This window comes from Cetorhinus maximus, chromosome 31 (assembly GCF_964194155.1).
Source record: "Cetorhinus maximus chromosome 31, sCetMax3.hap1.1, whole genome shotgun sequence".
In the NCBI taxonomy this organism is placed as follows: Eukaryota; Metazoa; Chordata; class Chondrichthyes; order Lamniformes; family Cetorhinidae; genus Cetorhinus; species Cetorhinus maximus.
This window is the reverse complement of record NC_135909.1, coordinates 16,493,794-16,507,780: the sequence shown is the minus strand read 5'-3', so window position 1 is coordinate 16,507,780 and position 13,987 is coordinate 16,493,794. Positions and strand designations below refer to the sequence as shown.

General features: G+C 44.4%; 1 non-coding gene across 1 annotated transcript; it reads left to right on the top strand.

Annotated features, from left to right (window-relative positions):
* Nucleotides 1-1,667: 1,667 nt before the first annotated feature.
* trnar-ucg (transfer RNA arginine (anticodon UCG)) lies at nucleotides 1,668-1,757 on the top strand. The gene is given in 2 exon segments: nucleotides 1,668-1,704; nucleotides 1,722-1,757. It is a non-coding gene; the product is annotated as a tRNA-Arg (tRNA).
* Nucleotides 1,758-13,987: the final 12,230 nt, after the last annotated feature.

Sequence of the window (13,987 nt, the reverse complement as noted above, 5' to 3'; positions counted from 1 at the left end):
AGTAGGTGAGCTGCTCGTTCAGAGGGTCAGCAGAGTCCAGAGTGTTCTCATTATGTGCTGTAACATGATTTCAGCATGATTGGCGATTCAGGAGTAGAATTGTTATTTATCATCACAGAAACCTGAGTTCGATAGCAGTGAATGCATAACTCAATGTCTTCAATAATATTTCAAGGAGCAAATTTCTGATACAGATTAATACACATTTTCTCACTGAACCATCATATATTTGATGAATACAAATCTATCAAACTGAGATTTAAAATTAAAGTGTTGTTTCCCGATGGGATCTCTGAAATTCCAGTCCCCTTTGCTGAGAGAGATGTTTCCTAATTTCACTCCTGAAACGCCATGTTTTTTGACGGCGCCCCAACGGCCTCACATCCCTCCCCCTCCCCCAATTCCAAAATTCGCAGAAGTTTCTCTCTCTGACACTATCGTCTTAACATGTCATCATTCTCCTGCAGTATTTTGAAGCTCTCTGACCCTCTGCCTCGTGGCATCCCCTCTACCGCAGCTAAATTCCAGAAAATAAACCGCAGAACAGCCCCATCATATAAACTATTACCAAAGGAAGCCGTTCTTCCCGAATTAATGTCCATCTAGATGGTAACAGTCGTGGGTTTCCCTGCCGATTAGGCAGTCCACCCAAATACTAACAATTTACTACGAGAAAATCTTTTCCACACGTTGTCTTTGGATCCTTTTTGAATGAAATAAAATCTGCCCTGGTTGGTTACTGACCCTTGCGCCAGTGGGAACAGTTCATCTTTGTTTACTTTCTCTAAACCCTCTTGACAGTTCTGTCTGTGGAGTGGTTAAAAATACCGAAAGCCAGACGTGGGATTTGAACAATGAGGGACTGTAGATCAATGATAAGGGAAGTGATACTTTGATAATCAGATTAGGAAATAGTTTGAAAGTTATGAAATCCGTCCAAACCTGTGCATTGCTGGTTCAGGAACACAATGCGTCACTAGGGCGTGGGAAACTCGGATTAGATTCTCGACGCCTACATACAAGTTGCCTATTTTGTTAAAGCATCACAGTCCCTAAATTATTTCATTTTCTTCGAGGTCAGGTTACTTTCAGTTTGCTTTCTGTTTTAGGGCAGTGATCCTGTAGTTCGGTAAATAAATTGATTTCAGCATATCTGGTGATTCAGGAGTGAAATTCTTATTTATCATCATAGAGACCTGGGTTCGATTGCAGTGAATGCATAACTCAATGTCTTCAATAATGTTTCAAAGAACAAATTTCCGATACAGAGAAATACTCATTTTCTCACTGATCCATCATATATTTGATGTATACAATTCTATCAAACTGAGATTTAAAATTAAAGTGCTGTTTCCCGACGGGATCTCTGAAATTCCAGTCCCCTTTGCTGGGAGAGATGTTTCCTAATTTCACTCAGGAAACATCATGTTTTTTGACTGCGCCCCAACGCCCCCACACCCCTCCCACTCCCCCAATGCCGAAATTCGCAGAAGTTTCTCTCTCTGACACTATCGTCTTAACATGTTGGAAACATAGATAAAATTGCTCATTAATTCGGGAAGAACGGCTTCCTTTGGTAATGGTTTATATGAAAGGGCAGTTCTGTGGTTTATTTTCTGCAATTTAGCAACGGTAGAGGGGAGGCCACGAGATAGAGTGTGAGAGCTGGCCGCGTAGCCTAATGGATAAGGCGTCTGACTTCGGTGGTGTTGGCTGAGGTTATCAGAAGATTGCAGGTTCGAGTCCTGCCGCGGTCGTTTTATACAGAAATCTGTCAAACTTACTGAAAACCGCGGCCTCATTCGTCAGCTGAAGTTTCTGCGTTACCTTCCAAACATTTCAGGGCTCTTTCTCACACTCTCTGCTTTTGTTAATTTGTGCATTAATTTCAAACTCAACTTTGTATTTTGTGTAGTTCCTAACAGACCCACAATATCTGATCATGTTCGTTAAGTTATTGATTTGTCCAACTGGAACAAAAATCTTTGCATCAATCGGTTTAATAAAATGCTTTGAGATATTTCCAATTTTCGCATGAATCTGAATTAGCTGAATCTGCTGTCACTGGACTAACAATACAGAGGGCCAGGTTAATCTCTGTGGGCACGGGTCTAAATCCCACCAGAGCAGATTTAAATTAAAATATTTCCTAAATTTGGAATTGAAACCTAGGCTCAGTAATGGCGGCTATGAAACTATCATCGATTGTAGTAAAAACCCACCCGGTTCACGAATGCCCTTTACGGAAATAAATCATCCGCCCTTCCCTTGCCTGCCGTACATGTGACTCCAGACCCACAGTAATTTGCTTCACTCGTCACTTCGAGGATAATGTGAGAGCTCAACAAATGCTGCGCTTGCAAAAAGCGCCCATATTCCTTGAAAAAGGAAGGCTGAGGCGTGGTCTCATACAGGTCTTTAAACTTATGAAAGATTTTGGGAGGCTGAATGCAACAATAATGGAGTAGAGAAGGGACGATAAGCCTGTATCTTGCTCTCACACACAAGACAACGGTTGACGGGTCGAATACAACGTTATAATTACTTAACTGTGCATCGGCGACTCAGAAGAGTGTTGGGCAAATTCCATCCGCAATGTCTTCGCGGCACTCTCCAGATTCCATGGGAGCGCTGCCGAATAAACTGGAGTGGCGTTCTTGAAGGCAGCTCATCAATCATTCAGGCCAAACTCCTGAAACATTAACTTGGATGGACTGCACACTGTGTCCGGATGGTCGAAAAGTGTTGCACCCTCCAGGTCCTGTTTTCTCAACTCTCAAATGGCCAACATTCCAGGGGAGGACAAAGAAAACGCTTTAAAGATTCTCTGAAACGTTCATTCAAGTGCTGCAGCATTCATATTAATGACTGCGAGGAGCTTGCTTCTCACCATTGAAAATGACCAAAACTTATCCCACAAGCTGCAGCACACTCTGAGTCACAAGGTCTCAATCATGAGGCAGAACGGCAGCTGAGGAGAAGTGACAGGAAGCAAATCCTGCACTCCGGATCTCACTACCTCTTGGGACATCCTGTCCCATGTGTCCAAAGATCTGTGGACCGAGAATTGACCTGTTCACTCACATGAAGACCCATGGCAGAAACTCACGGCCCTGAGTGGATGTCATCATCGTATCGAGGAACAGACGATAACTATTGCTTGTTACAAAATACATATAAGAAAAGGTCATCTCAACTCTCGTAGTATTTCTAAAACTGTCCCTTTCCAAATAATGTGAACAAATCTTCTCTATTTTCTCTGATCTGTCAACTTCACTAAATCAGAATGTGCTGCCATCTACTGGCCGCAACGCAGCGGTAGAAATTCACATTGTCGGTGTCGCGGGAACAGGTCAATGTGAGGAATTTGTGATGTGATGTGATGGGGCAGACAAAGAAATGCAAATATGAAATACAATTTAGAAAACATGATTAATTAATTTATTCCCATTGAATCGGCAGCAGTTACAGGCCAACTATCGCCTGAAGCAACTGAGACGATTAGATAAACTGCATTTAAAGGAAGTCTAGATAAGTACAGGAGGGAGAATGAATTTCAGGGATAAACAGAGAATGTTACATGAAGTATTCTAGGTGGAGGATCTTGTCGGGCAGTTTACCTGTTAGAACAAATGGCCCAGTTTCAGTGAGGTATGTTCTGAGTTGAATGTATCCAGATTTGCAAAGTGTCTCAGGGACTGACAGACATGTAATGAATCCCACACTCAAACTGCGAGTAAAAGACAGAGAGATCCAGAATGAATCATTAACTCAGGCCTGGCATCAGTGACTGACTGATACACATTGAATCGCACACTCTCACGGTGTACAAGAGACCGAGCGACACAGAATGATTCATACACACAGGCACATCATCAGAAACTGACAGATCCCCGATAGAGTGAACCTCACACCCGTACAAGTGGAAAAGTTACAACAGAGAAGGAGACCATTCGGCCTGTTGTCTGTCCTGAGATTCTTCAACAGGAACTCAGCTATCCCAGTCCCCAGCCCTGTCTCCATAGCCATGTAAACGTTTCTCTTCAGGCAGTTGTCCAGTTCCACTATGAAAGCACCGATTTTAACCTGCCTCTCCCACTTGCCCCAGACAGGGCATTCCCGATCCTTACCACCCACCATGGAAAATGAATCCTCATGTTCCCATTGATTCGTTTAAAGCCGGTGCCTTGCACAAAGAGAAACTGTTCCTCACTGTCTAATCTGTCTCAATCTGTCGCGGCCTCGTCGCCCTGTATTCCCGACCGTCAGGCATGGTTTCTCAGTCTGACCCCATCCCTGCAACATCGGAAAACTTCCTGGCCGACCCCTGCACTTTGTTCGTATGTTCCGTCAAATTACTCGATAAATCGGGATGAAGAACTTCCTTAAAGAATCAGTCATTGGTTTAAATGAAGGGACTGAGTGGTGATTTAATTTCTGGAACTAAGAAGCTCCTGGAGGGAGCTCAAGGGCCAACGAGAGTTACAGAGAGCAGAAAAATTCAGGAGAATGGTGAGGAGAGAAAACGAGCAATAGGGGCTTAGTTTACGATCCCCATTTCTACAAGACAAGTGGGCCTAACATAAAATTTGAGCTAAGCCGATCAAGGGTGATATCAGGAAGATCCTTCACACAAAGGACCGTGCAAATCTGCAACCCTCTCCCGCAAAATGCTTTTGAACCTGGAGGTCAAACTGAACATTTAGAAACTGCATCTGATAGTTTTTGTTTGTTCAGTAAGTATTTTAAGGGTTACAAAAACACGGTGGATGGATGAAGTTCAAATACAGACCAGTCATGAGCTGAACAGGATTGAGTGGAGGACAGTGTCCGTCCGTTCCTATACTCACATCTTCCTGGACTAAACAAATCATCACCCACTCTCTTTTTTTTTGACAGTCAAAGTTAATTTCTCCTCCCCATCTTCATAACGAAAAACTAAACCTGGAGGGAACTGAAACGAGGCTCATTCCTTTATTGAGAACATTTTCCTCTCACGATTAACGATTTCCTGTTGAACACTAGAACCCCATCCACCAGTCAGTTACCAGTAACTGCTGCTGATACACAAAGAATCCTGTAACCCTGCATTCTCTATATTTCCCCAGCTGCAAATTCTTCCATCAGTTTTGGGGAATATTAACCATGAAAAATCAGTCCGATGATGATTTTGTTAACAATAACCAAATCCAATCAACCGGGCTTTTCCCTCTCTGTTAAACCTCTTTCTCGGTGGCTGCATATCTTACTGATTGGACACAGGAGTTGATCTTTCATCAGTCCAGTGGCGGACAGACCAACTGAATATTAGAGCAATTTCTGATATGGTTAAATTTCAAATGTCGTTCATGAAGTTTGTTTTCCTATTGCATCGATTCCTCTGTGAAGCCAGAAGGGGTTTGTTTTTGCTACCAAATGATTGTCTGTTCCAGTCCTTCAGAGGTGGGTTTTCACACTGCGCATAGACATTTTGGACATGGTGTTGAAACTATATTTCCATCATTAAACACCAGACTGAATATTCAGGGCATGTGCCAACAGCTCATGGATGCCAAAGTACATGAGTCGATTTGTTAAATGCCGTAGATAAAAGCAAAATACTGCAGCTGCTGCAAAACTGAAACAAAAACAGAAAATGCTGGAAAATCTCAGCAGGTCTAGCAGCATCAGTGGGGAGAGAAACAGAGTTAACGTTTCAGGACCGTGTGACACTTCTTCAGAGCTGAAGAGAAGCGCAAACGTGATGACATTTATATTGTATCAGGTGGTTGGGGGCAGAGTGGGGGTGGGGAGTGGGGGGTGGAGTGCGGAGGAAGTGAAGCTGGATAGAAGGTCAGCGATAGTGGGGACAAATGACAGATTGACAAGGGTGCCACGAATTAAAGGATGAAGGGAGTTTTAATGGCAGTGATAAGGGCTAAGAAAAAAGATGTTGATAGTGGTGTAAAGGAAAGGAAACAGAATGTGATCATGGGAAACAAGGGTAGCATTGTGTGAAAGAACAACATGGAACACGTAACAGGTGACCCTTTGGGGGATGGGGTGGGGATGGGGGCGGTGGTGAGGAACAAAAAAATTAGAAAATGGGACAGAAGGGGGGTAAAAAGCGTATTAAACTGTGGATAAATGAATAAAAATAAAACTAAGTGGATAAAAAGTTCTTTAAAATAATTTAGTAAAAAGGGGACTAAAAAGGGGGTGCGGATTGAGGAGAGAGTTCCTGGTCTGAAGTTGTTGAACTCAAGTTAAGTCCAGAACGCTGTAAACTGCCTAATCTCAAGATGAGTTGCTGTTCCTCCAGTTTGCATTGGGCTTCACTGAATAATTGCAGCAGGACAAGGAGGGACATGTGGGCATGAGAGCAGGGTGGTGTGTTGAAATGGCAAGCGACAGACATGTCTGGGTCATGCTTGCAGACAGACAAAAGGTGTTCCACAAAGCAGTGACACCGTTTGGGTTTGATGTCTCCAGTGTAGACGATGCCGCATTGGGAGCAACAAATGCAGTCGACCAAATTGGAAGAGGTGCAAGTGAAGCCCTGCTACACCTGAAAGGAGTGTTCTGGCCATTCGATGATGAGGAGGGAGGAGGTAAAGGGGCAATTGTTGCACCGTCTTCGATTGCATGGGATGGTGCCATGGGATGGGGATGAGGTGTTGGGAGTGATGGAGGAGAGATCCAGGTTGTCCCTGAGGGAACGGTCCCTCTGGGGTGCTGGCGGGTTGGGTGGGTGGTGGTCGGGGAGGATGAGGGGAAGGTGGTGGCATCATGATTGAGTTGGACGAAATGGCGGAGGATGATCCTTTGAATATGGAGGTTGGTGGGGTGGAAAGTGAGGACAAGGGGGACCCTATCGTGGTTGTGCGAGGGAGAGGAAGGTGTGAGGAGAGAGGCTCGGGAAATGGGAGGGACATGGTTGAGGGCACTGCCAAACACAGTGGGTGGGAAACCTGTGTTAAGGAAGAAGGAAGTCATGTCAGAAGCGCGGTTTTGGAAAGTTGCATCATCGGGACACATGTGAAGGCGGTGAAGGAACTGAGAGAATGGGATGGAGCCCTTACAGGAAGCGGGGTGTGAGGAGCTGTAGTCGAGGTAGCTGTGGGTGTCGGTGAGCTTGTATTGAATATTGGTGGACAGTCTATTACCAGAAATGGAGTCAGAGAGGTCAAGGTAGGGAAGGGAAGTATTGGAGGTGGACGAAGTGAAGGTGATGGAGGGGTGGAAATTGGAAGCAAATTTGATATATTTTTCCAGGTCCGGATAGAGCATGAAGAGTCACCGAAGTGAGTTCACCAGAGTTTGCTGGAAGTTTATCAGCATTAATGTACCCATTCAATGCATTTACGTGCTGATTGCCATTACGTCAGTCCTAGAGACTTTCTTAAGTTTAAACACAGCCTGAGAGTCCTACAGTTTGGTTTTGTTTTGGCCGGATCAGGGTGCGTTGTCCAAGAGGTTTTTCAAACGTCTTTGCGTTCGAGATGGTGACATTTATTGAAATTAGGAGCATGTTTTAGAGCCCGAGAAATCATTGCAGACAGTATATCACTGCAACACACGTGAAGAAAATGAACACAAATGTTAAAGAAGGTTTGTCCATGTAACGGGAATCTGGATTGATCCTGATGCTGAAATCAATCGGTTTCAATCGTGCCTGAATGAACATAGAAACCGACAGAACTGGAGTCCCGCAGTTTAATTTGATTTTATCCACACTTTAACTGTATTGTGGTATTTACACTGAGACGAGTTTGAGCCTTTTCTTGTGTTTGAGCAATCCGGTTCAGAGGGAATTAACAATCAGGGATTTGAACAGGAATGAAATAAATTACTCAGCAGAATGTGACTCCGGGGCACAGTAGGACAGTAAATGTTGGAGTTGGAGTATCTTTGGACAGAAGGTGTCGGAGTGTCAGTTTCTCGTGACAGAATTGATACCCAAGTTCCGCCGGTAAATCAGCAGGAACTCGATCCAACTCATCCACACAGTCAAGCTGGTGAAACAAAATGACTGGCGGCCTGGCTCTTCCGCAGATCACTCGGCTCTCGGCCTCCTGCAATGTTCCTATGAAGCTCAGGTACGCTCGAAGAACAGCGCCTCATCTTTCAATTAGACACTTTCCAGCTTTCCAGTGAGATCATTGAGATCAACAATATCGCTCTGGAAAAGTGTCCCCAACCCACCCACCCATTCTCCCTCCCTCCCGCGCCCCATTTTGACTTCGCTTTTCCTGTTTACAGAGGTTATTTCGAGATTCCTTTTCCACGTGTTTTTATTTTCGGATGGCAGTTGTTCATCAATCTGCCATTCACTCCTCCTCCAGAAACATCCTTTGTTTCTTTACTTGTTCCATTGATCTTACAGAGAGTTTTCAAGGACACGACGGGCCTCATTTTGTGCTGTTGAAAATCTAAGAGCTTATGTTTCCCTCTCTCTGGCCATGCAGCATAAACTATTTTCTCATTTTTTTAACCGATTTCCAACATATCACAGGCTGTCACTTTTAATTTTTTTTCCCATAAACAGGCTTACAACTAATTACAAAACTAACTTTTCCCAGTTCGGGTGAAAGGTCATCGATGTGAGACATGGACCCAGTTTCACATTCTTTGTCACTACCGGAGCTGTGGTGTAACTTTTACATTTTCTGACTTAACAATTGTGATGTGACAGGTTGGTTAAAAGGATTGGGGAGACAATGAAAGTTATCTTTGGTTGATGTAGCGTCCCTGGCTGCCTCGTTGTTCCAGTCTTTAGTGGTATTATTCTCATTTAGGGGTGTTCTTTAAATTAGTTTGCTCGAGTTGTCAGGTTTAATTCCCGGACGAGCCCTCCTGAGATGCTGAAGACATCGGTGCACTTTTCAACCTCAGAGACTCTTCTTCACTCAGTCTAAGTTGGACTTTCCATCCCTGCCTGGATCCCTGTGCTAGGCGCAAGTTCAAAGTTGTTCGTTTTATAAAAACAGTAAAATTCACTCTAATTATGAAACAGGAGTTTTAAAAGTACTGCAGCTGAAAATATAGCAATAAAGGCGGGAGAATCCGATCATGTCAGTGATTATTTGTGAAGTGTGATCCTGACGCGAGTGCCCGAGTCTAGAATGACGGGGATCCATGGAGACAGAGAGTGTCTGAGCCCAGAGTTCCGGGTCTCTGTGGAGGGACAGGAGGAGGCCATTCAGCCCCTCCTTCCTGTTCCACCACTCAGATAAATAATGGCTCATCTCTGCCTTAGCTCCATCCAGCTGCCTTGATTCCATATCCTATTCTACTGTTGCCTCGCAAAAACCTATCACTCACGGATTTGGAATTATTCATTGAGGCAGCATTTACTGCATATTAGGGAAGACAGTTTCACACCTCTATCTTTGCGTGACACAATATTTTTAAAGTCTCTCCTGAATGGCCCGGCTTTGTTGACATTCTGAAATAAAAACAAAGAAGCTGTTGAAAATAACTCGGCAGCTCCGGCAGCATCTGCGGCGAGTGAAACAGAGCCTCCCGGAACTGGCGAAGAAGTCACATTGGAATCGAAACGTTCGCCCTGTTCCAGGTCTGGCAGCATCAGTGGAGAGAGGGACAGAGTTAATGTTTGATTCTTCGCGAGAGATACTGCCAGACCTGATTCCAGAGAGCGGGGCCGGGAAATTATTCTGAATGTTGCTGCTCAAACAGCGAATTGTTGATATGTGACATCGAATTGTTGTTTATCGAATACAAAAGTTCGGAGTAAAGGTCACCAATTTCAAACGTTGACTTTGTTTTATTCTCTCCACAGATGTTACCTGATGGGCTGAGTGTTTCCAGCATTTTATTTATATTTTTGACGTGAATAACCGAGTCCGCGCTGGATCATTCTTTAATGGTCTCTCACAAATCCAGTATCATTATTTTATCGACTTGTCCGCTAACTTTCACTCTTTGTATTTGGGCCTCTTCCCCTCCACAGTTTGCAGCATCTCACCAATTAAAACAAAACAAAACAAAACTCGATCATCCGTGGCCTCAATCAGATTATGATTCAACCCGTCCTTGTGGCTGGGCTGGTGGGTAAAACGGTGGCGCTTTTGACTGTAGAGTAGAAGATTCCGTGTTCAAATCACCGAGTTTTACTGAAATCCTGAAATTTAGATCTAGAAAATAATCATTGTTTGGGGATATTGACGAAATGATGCTTTTCAAAAGCATGATGAAAGTCATCTTTTCCAGCTGCTGGCGAAAAACACACTCAGTTTTTATTTTGCACAGTTTTATATCAATGTTTCAGGGATGTGGTGTGTCTATTGTTTGTGCAGTTGCTCTGTTACCCAGTATCGGAATTAAAACACAAACTGTCCATCATGGAGTTTAAAACCACAACCGCCTCCGTTTATACAGTCGTTTCATTCAGTTACTGGATGAGAGCGCGGTGTTAATAACATAACAATCTTTTATTATGTAAGCTACATTCACGCATTATTATTTTTCCAATATATCAAGAGATTCAAATTCGACCTGTTAAAGCAGAATGACAGTGAGTTCAGTGAGAAATGTTTACAAACAACAGCAATTTCTTTCTGCTCACTGTACACACATATAGCGATTTGTATTAAACAGCAGGAGCGGAAACCGCAGTCCGCAATTTTCACTTTCACGTTGACCTGAATTTCAGTTTTGGAGGTAAAGATGTTTTTGTGGAAACTGAAGTCGCTTTTCCTGTGAATGGAGCCGGTTAAAGAGCCCGGGCCGGCCTGAGAGTCCCCGAGCCCGGGGCCAGCGGCAGCCTGGGGAGAAGACAGGTCCCAGAGAAAGGAAATAAGATTTGAAAGAGAGAGGGGTGCGTGCGGGGCGGGAGCGGGAGTTGGGGGGAGTCAGGGAGGGAGATCCAAGGAGGGAGAGGGGTGGGTGGGGGGTGGACAGCTTAGTAGGAAGCGAGGGAGAGAACTAGGGAGGAAGAGAGGGACGGAGCTTGAAGAAGAGAGGCAGCGGTAGGAGGAACTGGAATTTTTCCACCACATTTTTTAACCTCAGGAACACCGAAAACCTCACGGCCAATGTTGCGGGAGCGGAGGTGTGTCTTGGTAAGTGACATTGCTGCTTGAATGTGCACAGCAACATCCCACCGCAGCAACCTGATCAATGGCTGTATAATCTGTTTCAGAGATTCCGATGGATTAATATTGATCCCAGGACTCCGGGTATGAACCCGCTTCTCTTGTTGTAACTAGTCTGGTTGAATTGTTCACATCCGTCCGAGAGGGGAAGATGGGGTTTCGGTTTCCACTGTGGTTTGTAGCTGGATATAGTGAAATATCTTAATCACCCCTCTGTGGGGTATTACACAATATTGCGATACATACTTTCCTCTTCTAGAAGTTCAAGCAGCTGGAAACACTGAAGTCGTGGCTCTATCTTTACTAAATCACGCGTGTGATAATAAATCATAAACTCTTCCAGTCAGTGGAGATGTAATATGGGCACCAAAAATACTCACACACCACAGCAGATGTTGTTTTATTTCCCTCAGGGAGAGTCGATTGAAGAGTTATCCTTCCTTTGTCACTGAGTTTCTCAGTATTGTAATGCTGCCTCATTCATTCCTGGGAACATGTGGTAATCAGAGATCATCACTCCCTCCCTGCCTGAATCCAACTGAGACAAGTGATATCATTAAGGCCAGTCAACATCTGACCCCTTATCAGATCCGATATTTGATCCAAAGGTAATATTTTCTATTATCTACACTGGGATTTGAAATTCCTGCTACACTCTGTCTCCCGTCTCTTTCATCTGTGGGTGTCTGTGTTTCATTTTCTGTAACACCTCTTCAATTAACAATCTATTTCTGCTTTTCCTTACAGAGGGCAATCTCTTCTCCCTCTTTTACTTTGTTATGAGCTATGATTGAGTCAGTTGCTCTCTCGCTTTTTACAATCAGGGGTCTGTGAGTTCAAAACTCACTCCTGAATCCTGAGCACAAATTCAGGCTGACCCTCGAGTGCAGTAATCAGTGAATGCTTCACTGTTAGTGGTGCCTGCTTTTAGATGATAAGGTAAACTGAGGTGCCACCTGCCTTCTCAGGTAAAATATACCCTGCACAATTATGGAGAGGGGCAGGGGAGTTATTACATGGTGTCGGAGCCATTTGTCCCTCCATTAACATCACTTAAAAACAGATTCCATTGTCTTTATCACATTGCTGTCCCTGGAAGCTGGCTGTGTGCAAATCCTTTAACAAATTGTTCAAAAGGGTTGTGATTAGAATCCTGTGAGGAAAAGTCAAGCGAATATTCAAAACTCTGCTGAGAGCTTCATTGGACAGCAGAGAAATCAGGTGAGAAATTCGAGTAAATCGATACCAGAGAACAAGTCACCGTCAAAACTGGATCAACTCTTGCGAAGATCAATGACTAAAAGGTCCGAGCATCATCAGTTCATTGACCAGAGACACTCACAGAGTGTTTTGCACAATGCGACTCTAATGCAAACCTGAAGGAACGAAACCTTCCCAGTTCATGGTGATATTGGGGATGGAATTCCATATTCTAAACAATTGATTAAGAATGAATAATCATATCTGTCCAAATAATGATTTACTGTGTCTTTGACGCGATGCTGTTTCCGCTCTGCTGAGACTCTTGTCCTTCTCGATGGTCCATGTAGCAGGGAGGACGCTGTTGTTCAAATTAGCATGATGAATTACTGCAGGGTGTCGTATGGATCGGACCTAAAGCAGCTAATACGAGAAACTCCACCAAATGCTTCCGCAGAACAGATTTGTTTCATTTTTTATTCTATTCAGGTCATCATGGAGTGATTGAGAACAAGGGAAGGCCACTCGGACCATGGGCTGAAATGGGCTGAGAGAACGGGGAAATCCTCGGCTGGTGTATTTTTCAGCACTTACTGCTTGTGTCCGTGTGTGTATAAAAGCGATTAGAGAGGTTGGTTGCAGATTGAATTGTTTACTGGAAGTAAGAAGCTAATGCAAATTTACTGTAAAGGAAAATTAAGCTATTTTTTTTTTCGATCGCAGCCAGTTGTTTCCTTTTGGTGTGAATGAGAACAAAACTAGCAGAAAAAGGTCTTGATCCATGGGTTATGGGTCCAGCACGCTTTCGCAGCGCTACTTTCCTACAAAAACGGACTCCTTCCTGCCTCGTAGTGTTACATGCTAGACAGGAAAATGTTCACTTACTCGGTACTTATTTTATCAAGAGCACACGTGTTGGGAAGCTCACCCTGGCTGCGCAATTGCGCTTCACACAACTCCGAATGCAGCAGAGAAAGACAGAGAAAAGCAGTTAGAGACTATCAGGGCACACGCAGTGACAGACAGGAAAAAGGTGTGCAAACCAGCAAGATATTCAAATGGAGAGATTGATCATTTATGAAAGAGTATTTTCCGTTGTATGGAACCTCCCCTTTTTTAGGTGTTTGACAGACCTCAGGCTTAAAGGCTGATCTCGGCCAGTCGAATTCCGAAGATCACTCCATCAAATGCCAACAAGTGATGATCGACCCCTCGGGACCAGTTGCCAGTTTAGGCTCGACTCGCTGTGGTTCAGAACAGCCAAGATGACCACAGATCCAGTAACTCGCTCTAAACAACCACACTTTATGGAAATGAGGAGGAAGCAGCAAAGCAACCGCTGGCTCGTGACGCCGGGGGAGCATGTTCCAGACACCGCAGCCAGGCCGAGTGGGGAGGGTGGGGGTGGATGGTACTGGTGCTGTTTGGGGGAAGCGGTGGGGCGGGGGGCGCGGAGGATGGAAGCCATGGCGCAGAGTGATGAGTGCGCAAACAGCCGACTTTAAAGCTCACAGAAAAGCGGTGTCTGGAGCTGCTCCTAGAGACAAGTTTTGGGCTGTCAGTAAACAAAAAAGAACTCCCATAATGAAGGTGCAAAATCAGGAACAGTAAATGCTGGGAACATTTAGCAGGTCCAAAGCAGCTGTGGGGAGAGCGCAATGGATTAGTGGCCCATCTACTACATGACCGCA